The sequence below is a fragment of the Anopheles maculipalpis genome, chromosome 3RL, assembly GCF_943734695.1.
Source record: "Anopheles maculipalpis chromosome 3RL, idAnoMacuDA_375_x, whole genome shotgun sequence".
NCBI classification, from domain to species: Eukaryota; Metazoa; Arthropoda; class Insecta; order Diptera; family Culicidae; genus Anopheles; species Anopheles maculipalpis.
In genome coordinates this window covers 44,523,315-44,534,503 of record NC_064872.1, presented here as the reverse complement: position 1 = coordinate 44,534,503, position 11,189 = coordinate 44,523,315, and the positions used below count along the sequence as shown (strand labels likewise).

Below are 11,189 nucleotides of genomic sequence, written 5' to 3'. Positions count from 1 at the left end.
AGTTTTACTACTGGATAAACACTCTCGGTCTGGTGAGCTTTTATAGAATGTTCAAAGCTGCCTTTTATAGGCTTATTGAAATGTTTAACTTATGATTTGAGGTAGAAAATTGTGGTTGCCCGTCTCAGCCGGCCTATTTATCACATTTAGAAAAGTACGTTATGCACTTATTCTAAAGCTGGAAACGACTCAACCTCTCTGGACAAAGCTCGATGATAGGCATCGTACTGTGCCGTACTCGGTGTTGCTTTAAAACGTCGATCTTTTCGTACTTATGGCACACACATACACACACAAACACACTCGGCTTATTTATTGCCAATCGCGCGTTGAAATAACTAATCTCTGGTTTGCGGCCTTTACGTTAGAATGCACCGTCGCTTATGATGAGACCGGAACATGGGCACTGCTATGCTTGAAGATATAGCTCTGGTCACATAATCATGTGTGAGTCATAGGCACCACCAATCGTTCGCTATTATTTGTTATTATTAGTGCAGAAGGTTTCACTGTAAGATAAATATTCACCGGTTTGAGATTATTTTTAAAACGCGCTATCATAGCTGTATGATAACAGTTTTTTTTTTGTCTGAACCGAGAAGAGCAATTTATGTCAGATGTTGGAGAATCGAAAAAAATCAGTCGTACCTAATTCAAAGTCATTTAGCAATTTAATTCAATATGCCGAAGTAAAATACACTCAGAGGCTCAGTAATTAGATTGATCATACCCGGGCCCGATGACTACCTGACACATCCATGTTAGCCTAAAAGCTTTGGTAGGTCTACCAAAATCTGCTTGTGCAGACACAGCTTTTTTCTTATTGGCTTCAACGTTTTTTTTTAGATCGATGTCGTGTATGTGATCGCGGAGCTCTCTTTGTTACGCACTGTACGTTGTCAAATGGGCACATTGTAGTGATTCATAGGAGGTGTTTCTTGATTAGTAGATTGTTGTTTCAGTATAAATCACATCACCAACACCGCGGCATAGCAATACGATGTAATTACACACAAATTCTATATTCTGTCAATGTTGCGAAGGAATAATCAATATTTCTTCCACCTTGGCAAAAGGAGGGAAAAATGAAGCTTTCCTGACGAATGCTGCACGAATCGTCATTTTTTATCGAGAAAACGAGAAACCAAGTAAATGGCTGTTTAATGTGAGAAAATTAACTTGTAATCCACTTTCTCGACACCACCCTAAAAATGCATAGCATTCGTTCGTTTATCGGCGGATGATTTATCACTGAAAAAAAAAAACAATTTCAAATGAATTGTTACCATTCTGTCACAAGTTCAACTAGAGACACCGCGTTTGCCGTTTTCTGGATGATGATGTTTTAAAGACATTTTTTACCAAAACACCGGTGCAACAGTTCATCCCTCCCTTAAAAATGTTTCGTGTGACCCTTTTTTCGTTAACCGCACTGAGATCACTTATTGAAAAACTTCAATCCATGTCCTACACACACGTTCGATGGTGGAGTTTTCTTTCGGCAAGTTTGCGCCGCTCACTTGTGTTCCCGCGATATGTACGCGCGACCCTGACACCCTCTTGACGATGTCAGACCTGCTGTGTCTGCTGCAGAGATATGTGTACGACTCTGGAGGAGTTGGTGACTGACGTTCAGAAGGAAAAAAAACACCCAGCCGCTTTGGGTTGCTTTGGGTGCGTTCGATATGAAACTCTCTTACACACACAAACGAAACAACGGTTCGATAATGACGTCGCGCAGCTTAACCGTGTGTGCCCCATCGAATACCAACCAAGTAGCAGGACCAATGCGATTCGAATACACGCGAGACCAAACAAAGTGACCGCAAATGCAGCTTATCGTGTAATAATCGTGCACACAACTAACTCACATTGACTTTTTTTTTCTCTAACCTATCGCTCTTGGTTGGAACCTGTCGTTCTGCAGTGTGGGTGATCGCATAACGTGTGTTACAGCTCCGCTTTGCTATGGTAACGGTAATAGGAGGCGCTTATTTTGCACCAATACACCGGTACGGTCCAGCCAAAGCTTACCTGACGGACGCCACCACACGTTCGATATCTAAATGTGCGTCTAGTCTCGTCGCTTGTGGAATTGCCTTCCTAATCCACCTAAGGGTTACATATGCTCAAAACATTTGTCAAACCAACTACCCCATATTATACTCAAAAAGGCTACGGAGATGTCGCCATATGTACGTTATTCTAAATGTGTAAGCTTGAGTAAGAAAAATTAAATTGTATTGTAATTGTCACAGTACACGTTTTAATTATTCAACCCGGAACTTCGACTAACTGATGACTTCCTTTTCCCCGGCAGTAAACACTCGCACCAAATCTATTATATTACAGATAATTTCTGTCTCCATGGTGCCTCGCCATTTCTGGCATACATATTGTCGCGACCACTTATGTAATAATAGCCCCGCAAAGCGCATGGGTTCCGGATATCATTAGCACCACCGTAGTTTGCAACCAAACCGTTCTATAATGCCAACCTTAACGAAATTGGTTACGGCACGATCTTAGAAGACGAGTGGCCATATAAGAAACGTAAAAACCAAATTACAACCTTTTCTATGGATGTCTTTAATGTCCTTGTTCTTTCGTTTATCATCGGTATGAAAATGGCCCGCCGATTGTAACCTTATGGATGGTCAATGCGATTCCACTGTTTATGTCGGTAGGTCTGATAGTGTATCTCGGCAAAAAAATGAAGTTCATATTATCGGAATATTACAAAACATTCAGAAAAAAAATCACACGCTTACAGCTTTTCATCTGGTGTTAGACTTCTTTACCTTCTTTAAAAAAATCGAAAGAACCATTATTACAGGGCAATATTGCATGCAGAGTGCACAGTCCCCCTCTATTATACTTCGGATAGGGTGAACCCAGGGTTTTCCCGCGCGCACGGTGGTTAGAATATTGCAACATCGCATGCAGCACTAAACACAGGTCAGTTGACCCACCAACCATGAGCAAGACACTACTTAGGGCCCTAACTAATGCAATGCAATATTCCCTTCCTGTGCAGCGAGCACGGAGCCCATGTCTCGATATCTAGCGCACAAATGCAATGGTAAATGTATACAAATCGAAAGTGAACAAACCTGTAGAATATCATTTGAAGGTCGATAGAGACATGGCTTCGGGTTCCGACTACACCAAGTGTGTAGTAAACCTTTAAAACGCTTACTGAACAGAATTGGGATGTAATTATCCGATTAGTTTTTTTCTAAAAACTATCAACAACACAATAAGTGGAATAGATGTACGGCCTTGCAATATATTGAATGGTGAGCAATGCTAAAAAAATCATTTGCATGAGTCACAAAAATAAATGCTAAAATACTTGTTGATCGCATGAATTTCTCAGAACAAGGACACAACCATTAGAGGCAGTCTAGTAAATGATCTGGATTTCGGTGAGAAAACGCCCCCTTTATCAATTAAAATCAGAGTTTTTTTTATTCCATAAGGATCTTCATTCGATCTTCGATAAAACGTATGGAAGGCTCACTTTCTTCCTCACGCAAATTGCCAACACTGGAACGAGGAGAGCATATTCTAAGAGCCATTTGCGTTCACATGGGGTAAATAACAATAGGGTATATGGCAAACAGTTTTGGGAACAATGGTTATCGAAAACCCAAGACCTCTACTAAAGATGCTGTTGCCTACCAAACGAATAACCGTTTGCATTCGCTCTGTCGTGGTGTTCACCTCTTGAATTCGCACCGAATGCCAAGAATTCCCACAAGTCTTTCCCCCGGTGCTTGGCGTACACCTTTCGCGTTCGGCTTCGTCTTAATCACACGACGGCCCAGAAAGCGAGGCGGCTGCAATATATAAGATCTAAAAATCTTCAACATCTCCGGAAAGGTATAGGGAGTTGAGGTTGGTGACTTAGAACTTTCCCCTTCCGACTGGTGGCACAGAAGAGTAGCATACCTCTGTCTTCGCAGCCCTTCTTCCAGGTCAGCCCGCTCAACACTCTCAACTTCTTTCACATCACAACTACTCGTGCACGCCGGCAGCCGGCAGGCAGGCAGGCAGGCAAACAGGCAGGACCAATCACCAAAACTCCGAAACTAGCAAATTCCTTCGTTACGCTCTCTTTTCCCCTCGTAATCGTGTCTTTCGCTGTTTCTTTTGACCTTCGTCGTCTGCGCTGCGCTACTCGTGCTGCCATTGCCAGAGGTATATTAAGGAAATGAAAAATTCCATACAAGAGGCTGGCGGGGGATTCTTTTTTTTTTTTTTTGCTAATTTATGCTTGGGAAAATTTCACACCATCCATTTTCCCCCTAGCTTTAGTGGAGGGTTGACGGTTGGTTGTCGTTTCTTCGGGTTGGCATTTCCCTAAGCAAAACCAAATAAGCTCGGACGCGCGCTTTTAATCAAACTATACTATTGATAATCCCTTCCCTTCTCTGGTGCGACGAGACGACGAGTGGGAAAGGCTGGGAATTATTCAATCCTAGTGGAAAAAAAAACCATTGTTACCACAGCTCATCCGTGAGGAACCTTTCCCAAATGTGAAACATAGATGAATGGTCAGTGACTAGCACGGCTCCATAAATATTGCTGGTGTTTTGCTTGGTCTTGTTTGAATGATGTGAACATTCTTTGTCCACAAACGGGACAAATTATTGCTTCGCATGAAGGCACGATGCTGCCTCAAGCGAATCGTGAGAAAGTGGATAAATGCACAGTCCATACAGACGCCTCCAATGTTATGCCTTCATTTCTTAGGAAAAAAAATCAATACATAAATTAAGCTAAGCTTGTTCCTATCATTTAAAAGTAATTTCACAAAAAATGGGAGTTTGTAAAATTATCAAACTCCCTCTTGCCGGCTGTCATTGACCTCTCTTTAACTCTGCGGTTCTGGAACTCCGCATGGACACTTTTTTTGTGTGTTGATTGACAAAAACTACCCTCTGCCGGAAAGAGGACGATTATGGCCGTTCTGCTCAGCGAACCGTAACAGTTGATCCCACACCAGGAAAGTGTGTGCAGAAAACATACGTGGACATCACCGTCATTCTGGCTCTGCAGATGGTGTGATGGCGGCGGTGCTGCTGCTGCTGCTACTGTTGGTGAGAAAATACTACACCGTACTTCCTCTCCTTGGCTTGTATGTCGTGCCGCGCCTGCTTGCTCCGATGCGTGCCTGATGACACTCCACACTTATAATAGGACCCCGTAATCGGTGCAATATTGGAACATGAGAGCGCGACAAGCAGCAGCAGAAGAGCGGCAGACGGTTACCATAACGTTGGTCGGTCGCTATGCTTCCTCGAGCATAATTCGAGCTATTTCCATCGCCTGTAATTTGTTTGTTGTTAATTTTAAAGTATTTTTTATGAAGCTTCCAACTGCCCGTGAACAACAACGTTAGGTGAACGATACACGCCACTCAAGAACAACGACAGTTGGTTAAAATATAATATTTTTGCTAAAGCGCCAAGCATAACTAGAATGACGTGTGAACTCTTGAAACCACCAGTACCATCTAAAGCTGAGAAGCTGCAAAGATTTTAATTTAAAAACTTTAGACTAGTTCTCTATCTACGACGATACAGATGGCCCAGGCGAGGAAACGATATTTGCAATGTGCGCTAGAACACGTTTTGCTCATCGCTGCTATATAACAATATTAAATCATGCACGTGTCGGTGTCGCAAGAGACATATCCGGCTTGGCTTCGTTGGCGAACAGACGAAGGCGGGTAGGAGATGTACGCGCGTGCGTCTCGGATTAGATCCAGTGTCCGGAAGAATTGCACGACCAACTTCCGCACTGGGGAACAAACCGAAACCATGCAGAGTTACGGCTGCATCCGTTCACGCTTCCACTAACTATGGAACAAAATACGTGAAAACTAATATTTCTCGAGCTCAAGGCACATTGCTTCGTAGAGCAGCATCTCCGGGAGAGTACGTGGTCTCTAAGTCTTATTATATGCGGTAGGATCGACGTTTCGTGGTATGATGTCGTGCGTCAAGAGAGGGCCAGTATTCACACGGCATCAGCTGCTAACCAGCCACTAACTGCAAACGCATAATTTTCACACATTTTGTAGTGTAGTTTTCCGATTTCCATATTCGTTCTCGCTCGTTGGAAATCTAATCACGGCACTTTAGAACCTATAGCAAGGGAGCGTGGAAAATAGGGACGCTGTTTCATGTTTTTCCACATTTTTTCCCACCTTCTACTATGGGTTGATACCCGTATTTTTTATGTGTCAACTAAAAAAGGAAATTAAAACACTTCCGCAACCGACACTCGAAGGTAGGCTCGACTTCTTCAAGTGGCGAGCTAGCCCTTCAAATGATTTTCCCCTTTGCACATACACACACACACAACAGTTTAGAACAAATTCATGCGATCCTCACGAAAGCATGCGATAGATCCACTAACACTCCAAACTGTTTCATAAATTACGAACGAATTAATATCCGTCACCCAAATGATCAATAAGAGAGAAGGAAATCTCCATCGAACTGGGTGGAAAATTTGGCTACTGTAGAAGAGCAGCATCATAAAATACACTCGGAAATGCTCTGGATCTCACATACACACGCAGCACAAAAAAAAACACACATGGTACAAGCGAGCACCGTTGTTCCAACCGGGGAAAATAGGAACCGATAGAGTGCTCGATCGAACGAGCGAGGGATGGATGCAGTTTTCCATCGTTAAACAAAATAAATAAGCGTGGGAACTATGTATGTTAAAAAGGGGGTTGGAATAGGAATCGGGAAATAGCCCTTCAGCCAGCCAGCAGTCTGTGTTCGAGTCCATCACGCTTTATTCCAGGGCTGGCTAATTATTGTAATTGAATAAATGTGCGTGAGATGAGTGAAAATGAGAAAGTAATAAAGAAAAACCACGGGGAACCTAGACTTGGGTGGCCGCTGGGTGCGCAACTTGCAAGGCCGCAAATGAGTGTTATTTTATGCACGTACAATGTATGTCCTAAATTAATCATTTACCAAAGTTTTGTTAATTTAACGGATAGAAATAAAATGGCTACATAAGTTTTCTTTTGGATTTAAAGAGTCGACAACGACTCAAAGAAGAAAGTCTCGAAACACGTGTCCATGGATTTACACTCAATATGTGTCTTGTGCTCGGCTTCTTAACAGCAAATGAAGCGAAATGAAAATTTACTGCATTTCTTCCCACGCGACCCCTTTTTCTCAATCAATCAATCACTGGCCGTCTCTCACCCGCCGCCTCATTTAGCCCTGCGTCGTTATTGTTCAATCACACACTCACCCAACATTCTCCTTCCTCGGCCTGTTCTGTCCCGACTGCCCTCAGGATGTTCAATATTTCGTTCATTCACCTCGGGAGCAACTGGTATTGTATCAATTGCTTTTGTGCAGTTACGGTAGGGCACAACGGGAGGATGGAGCAGCGAATGCAGTGCAAAAAGTGCATCGATACAGAGCCGTTTCATGTGTTACGACGGTGTGGGACATTTGTGACGTTGACATCCATTGGGCATCGTAGTCGAATCTGTCTCTTACACTCTTTCTCGACACTGGATGAAGCAGTTAGCCATCAAAGACAAAGCGATGCGTCTTGGCTACCCAGTATAAATAACAATCTGTTGGACGTTTTGGACACCACTCGGAACTCCGTTTATAATTGCTTCAAGTGTACTACAACCCATCATTTACCAAATCCATATATAACTGTAAGTTAATGCTTTTTTAAGTTCATTTATCTACTTTGGATGCTGATTACTTTTTAATAAAATCGGAATGCATGAGTGTAAATACACATTGATAAGTATATATGCAAGATGGAGAGGTTTCTTTTCGAACCCCTTTTTATCTCGAATAATACGATATTTATAAGATAGCCTCCTAACCTTACCGTAATAATGAACAAACATTTTGACGGTAAACTGGATGCACAGCAGGGGGAATAATGTGTGTACCCAATTGGTTTTGGGTCGAACTAACTGTGAATGAGGGAAGTATCTTTATCACTGGCATTCCTTTCAAGTTGAGCGTAAAACGGAATAGTAGAAGGAGGCAATTAACACCCATTTCCACCTTCCAAAGTTTTGTCGAAAGTGTGTAACCACGTTAAACTTACTGAAATATAAAAAGTCGACTTAAAATATCATTGAAATAAAATTTATTTTACTATATAAAAGGCAACAAATATTAGTTCACCATTAGTTTAGGCAAGTAACACCCCAATCGAAGCTTTTCTTGCTCTTTTTATACAAAAAATGGTTTCACAAGTTTGTGGTAGAGAATTAAGTGTACGACGAAATGAAGTAGGAAGTAGTAAATATAAGACTAATCCAAATGATTGATTATTCTGAATTATTTAGTTCACGGCTTGTTTCAACTTCAATATTCTTATTCACTGTTTCATGCTTATTCCGAACAAATGAAATAACTTTTTCTTGGCCTTATGGCCTACTAGACCACGCCGGCCATCAAAATGGCTTACTGGACTTATTAGGCCTGATTACCACGTACAAATTGACAAGACAAGTTGTCAAAAACGGAAGATTCGAATTATGACAGCCGTTTGTGTTGTCTGTTGGAAAAAAAACCTAACGAAAGACAAACTTAGCAGGACACTGTCAAGAATTTGTATTCTCTAACACAAACGGAGACTCGTATTTGTCAAACTGTTTTCCGTCAGCTATTCGAAACGGAAATGCGCCAAACTCACTCGTTTCTGTGTGTTTCCAGTTCATTTTCTTGTGCAGTTCCAATCAAAATATGAGTATTTTAATTCAGAAAGTCAAGGATGCCACTCCGGGAGAAGCAAATATCGTCGTTCATCTTGCTGCTCATTTAGTTCCATTTCTGATGAAATGGAACTAAGCGGCAACGTTTCTTCCAAAATATTTAAACACTTGGTAAATGCCACGAAGAAAGTTGGTTGAGCAATTGCTATATTGAAATCTTTCACGGTTTCATTTTGGTAAAATCCCCTCTGCAAGAAACCGCAGCGTAGCAGCTAACATTTCTTTTGGCGTGAGTCTTTTTCCCCTAACAGGCGGAAACTTTGGCTCAATATCATTAAGAATATCGAGAAAAATTTCGAACGAAAAAGCTGTTTAGTAAGAACCTCCGTTCTTTCATCATCACTACTGCTATCATCGCTCACATCATTTGAAAAATCAGTTTAATATCAAAATATCAGGTACAACACAAAATATCTTCTTAAGAAGAACGTTTGTTTACACTTTTGGTTTTGTTTTTGTTGGCTTTATCACTTTGACAGATTGATTTTGAAGATTTAACGAAAAAAAATTTGCTTAACGAAACTTGTCTGCCACAAGAACGGTTTCAAAATGCAATTTTTTCCGTTTGTATTGACAAGCTTGTCTTGAGAATTTTCCGTTTGCAAATGACAATCAGGCCTATTGATACCACTTGGTTGAAAAGTTAGTCCTCACTGATGGAATTTGAAAGCCTGTTTTCTCGTGTGAAGACTGGCATTTCAATCGTCTTTAACATCGGACCATCTCTTAATGGAACACTAAATGGAAAAAATGTGTACTAAATGAGCTTATACATCATACTAATTTATGTTGAATATAGTTTAATTTGGATCCTTCCAATTCCCAACAATACAACTATGGGAATGGCTTTATACGAAATTCACGCTTGGAGCATCTCTCAGTCTAACCCACACGGCCAGGTGAACGCGATGAGTCACGGCACTTTCAACCCGATGGAGCAGTTGCATTGAACTCGAATCGACTTAATCCTCTTCTCAGTATACGATGAATCATACCTGCCGGTGATTGGACCAATGTTCCATAGATCGCGCGTTATGCTCAGTGGGCAGTGGGCATTTTATTTGATTTTTAACCATTTTAGTGTTACGCTGTTGAATCACATACGCTCAGACTGGTCACACAGACCTCACTGGGGATAGTTGCGAGATACTATAGCAGCAAATCACTTACAGCCTCACCCACTTATGCTGTTCCGATCACTGTTAATTGTGTTAATTAAGTGCTGTTGTAGTGTAAGGCACGCTGGAACAGCCATTGCCTCCAATTCCTAAGCTTAGTTGGATTTTCGTTTTTTTTTTCTCTCTCAGTTGGCTCTTAAATACCACCGATCAGTCAGTCGGCCAGTGATAGCGCGGCACACGCAGCGTGACATTCGCATGGAAGCCGATAATTAATTCAATTTCGTCAAGGACAGTTCTACAAGTCAACTGAATGGAACGTGTCGACCAATTGAGGTGATGTTCGCACCCTTAGCTCAGCATCTCTCCCACCATTATGCAGTCAATTCGATTATTGGATGTCGATGCAAAAACTGCTAGATATGGCGGAGAGGAGGAAATCATTTAAAACATTAGAAATGATTTAATAAAGCTTGTTGGGGGTTTCGCAGTCAAAAATAGCAACTGATAACAGTCCATTTAGCCAGTCAATTAAAGTTTATATTTAATAGCACTCTATTAAAAGCAATCAAGCTAAATAAAGACAACAAAGCGTCTACTCAGCAACATAAATTATGTTTTAGGTGTTAAATCCTTTTAACTTGGATATTCTTTTTTGGCTCTAGAACCTCGAGAGATTCCCTGACTAGTAATGGCGCCTCAGAGGTGGAATGGAAAATTGCAGACCCCTATCACGAGACGATCTTGACGGTATCTGTTGCCAATATTTTCGTATTAGACCAACTAGACCATCAGAACTGATGAAACGAAACTCATAATACAGTCGATTTATTGATTCAAAAAAGCTCTCAGATAAACAAACTCTTCAGCTCAGCGCTAGCAACGTAAGTTCCCAATACCTATGAACAAAGATTGTGGCACAATAGCTGCAAGCTAAATCAACCGTTTTCCAACTCTTTCAAGGACTTTGACCGATGTACATGATCGACTATGCGGGGTCGTGAACACGTACAAATCAGGGCGGAACAGCTATTTTCCTTCGAATCTAGGTCTGCGATTTTGTGCAGTGAGCGGTGCTTTTTAGCCATTTCCAGCGTGCCTTTTCGAGTGTGTGTTGTATGTGGCCCAAAGTTCATAAATACAAACAAAACTGAAAGTCTGGCTATTATAGCAATCGTATCGAAAGATGTTTCGCCAGCTCAAGTCAGTCCCCAGACAGAAACCTTCATGTCAGCTGGCTCGCTCTGTTAAGTTAAATATGTCTAACCGAGCATACT

At 41.5% G+C, this 11,189-nt stretch overlaps 1 protein-coding gene across 1 annotated transcript in view; it reads left to right on the top strand.

The window, feature by feature from the left end:
• The first annotated feature begins 4,042 nt into the window (after positions 1-4,042).
• The window catches only part of LOC126564104 (probable serine/threonine-protein kinase DDB_G0282963), a 160,469-nt gene continuing 153,322 nt past the window's right edge, over positions 4,043-11,189 (top strand). The window contains exon 1 of the mRNA XM_050221037.1: positions 4,043-4,059. The gene's annotated coding sequence lies outside the window, so the exon portion shown is untranslated. The remainder of the gene's footprint in view (positions 4,060-11,189) is intronic.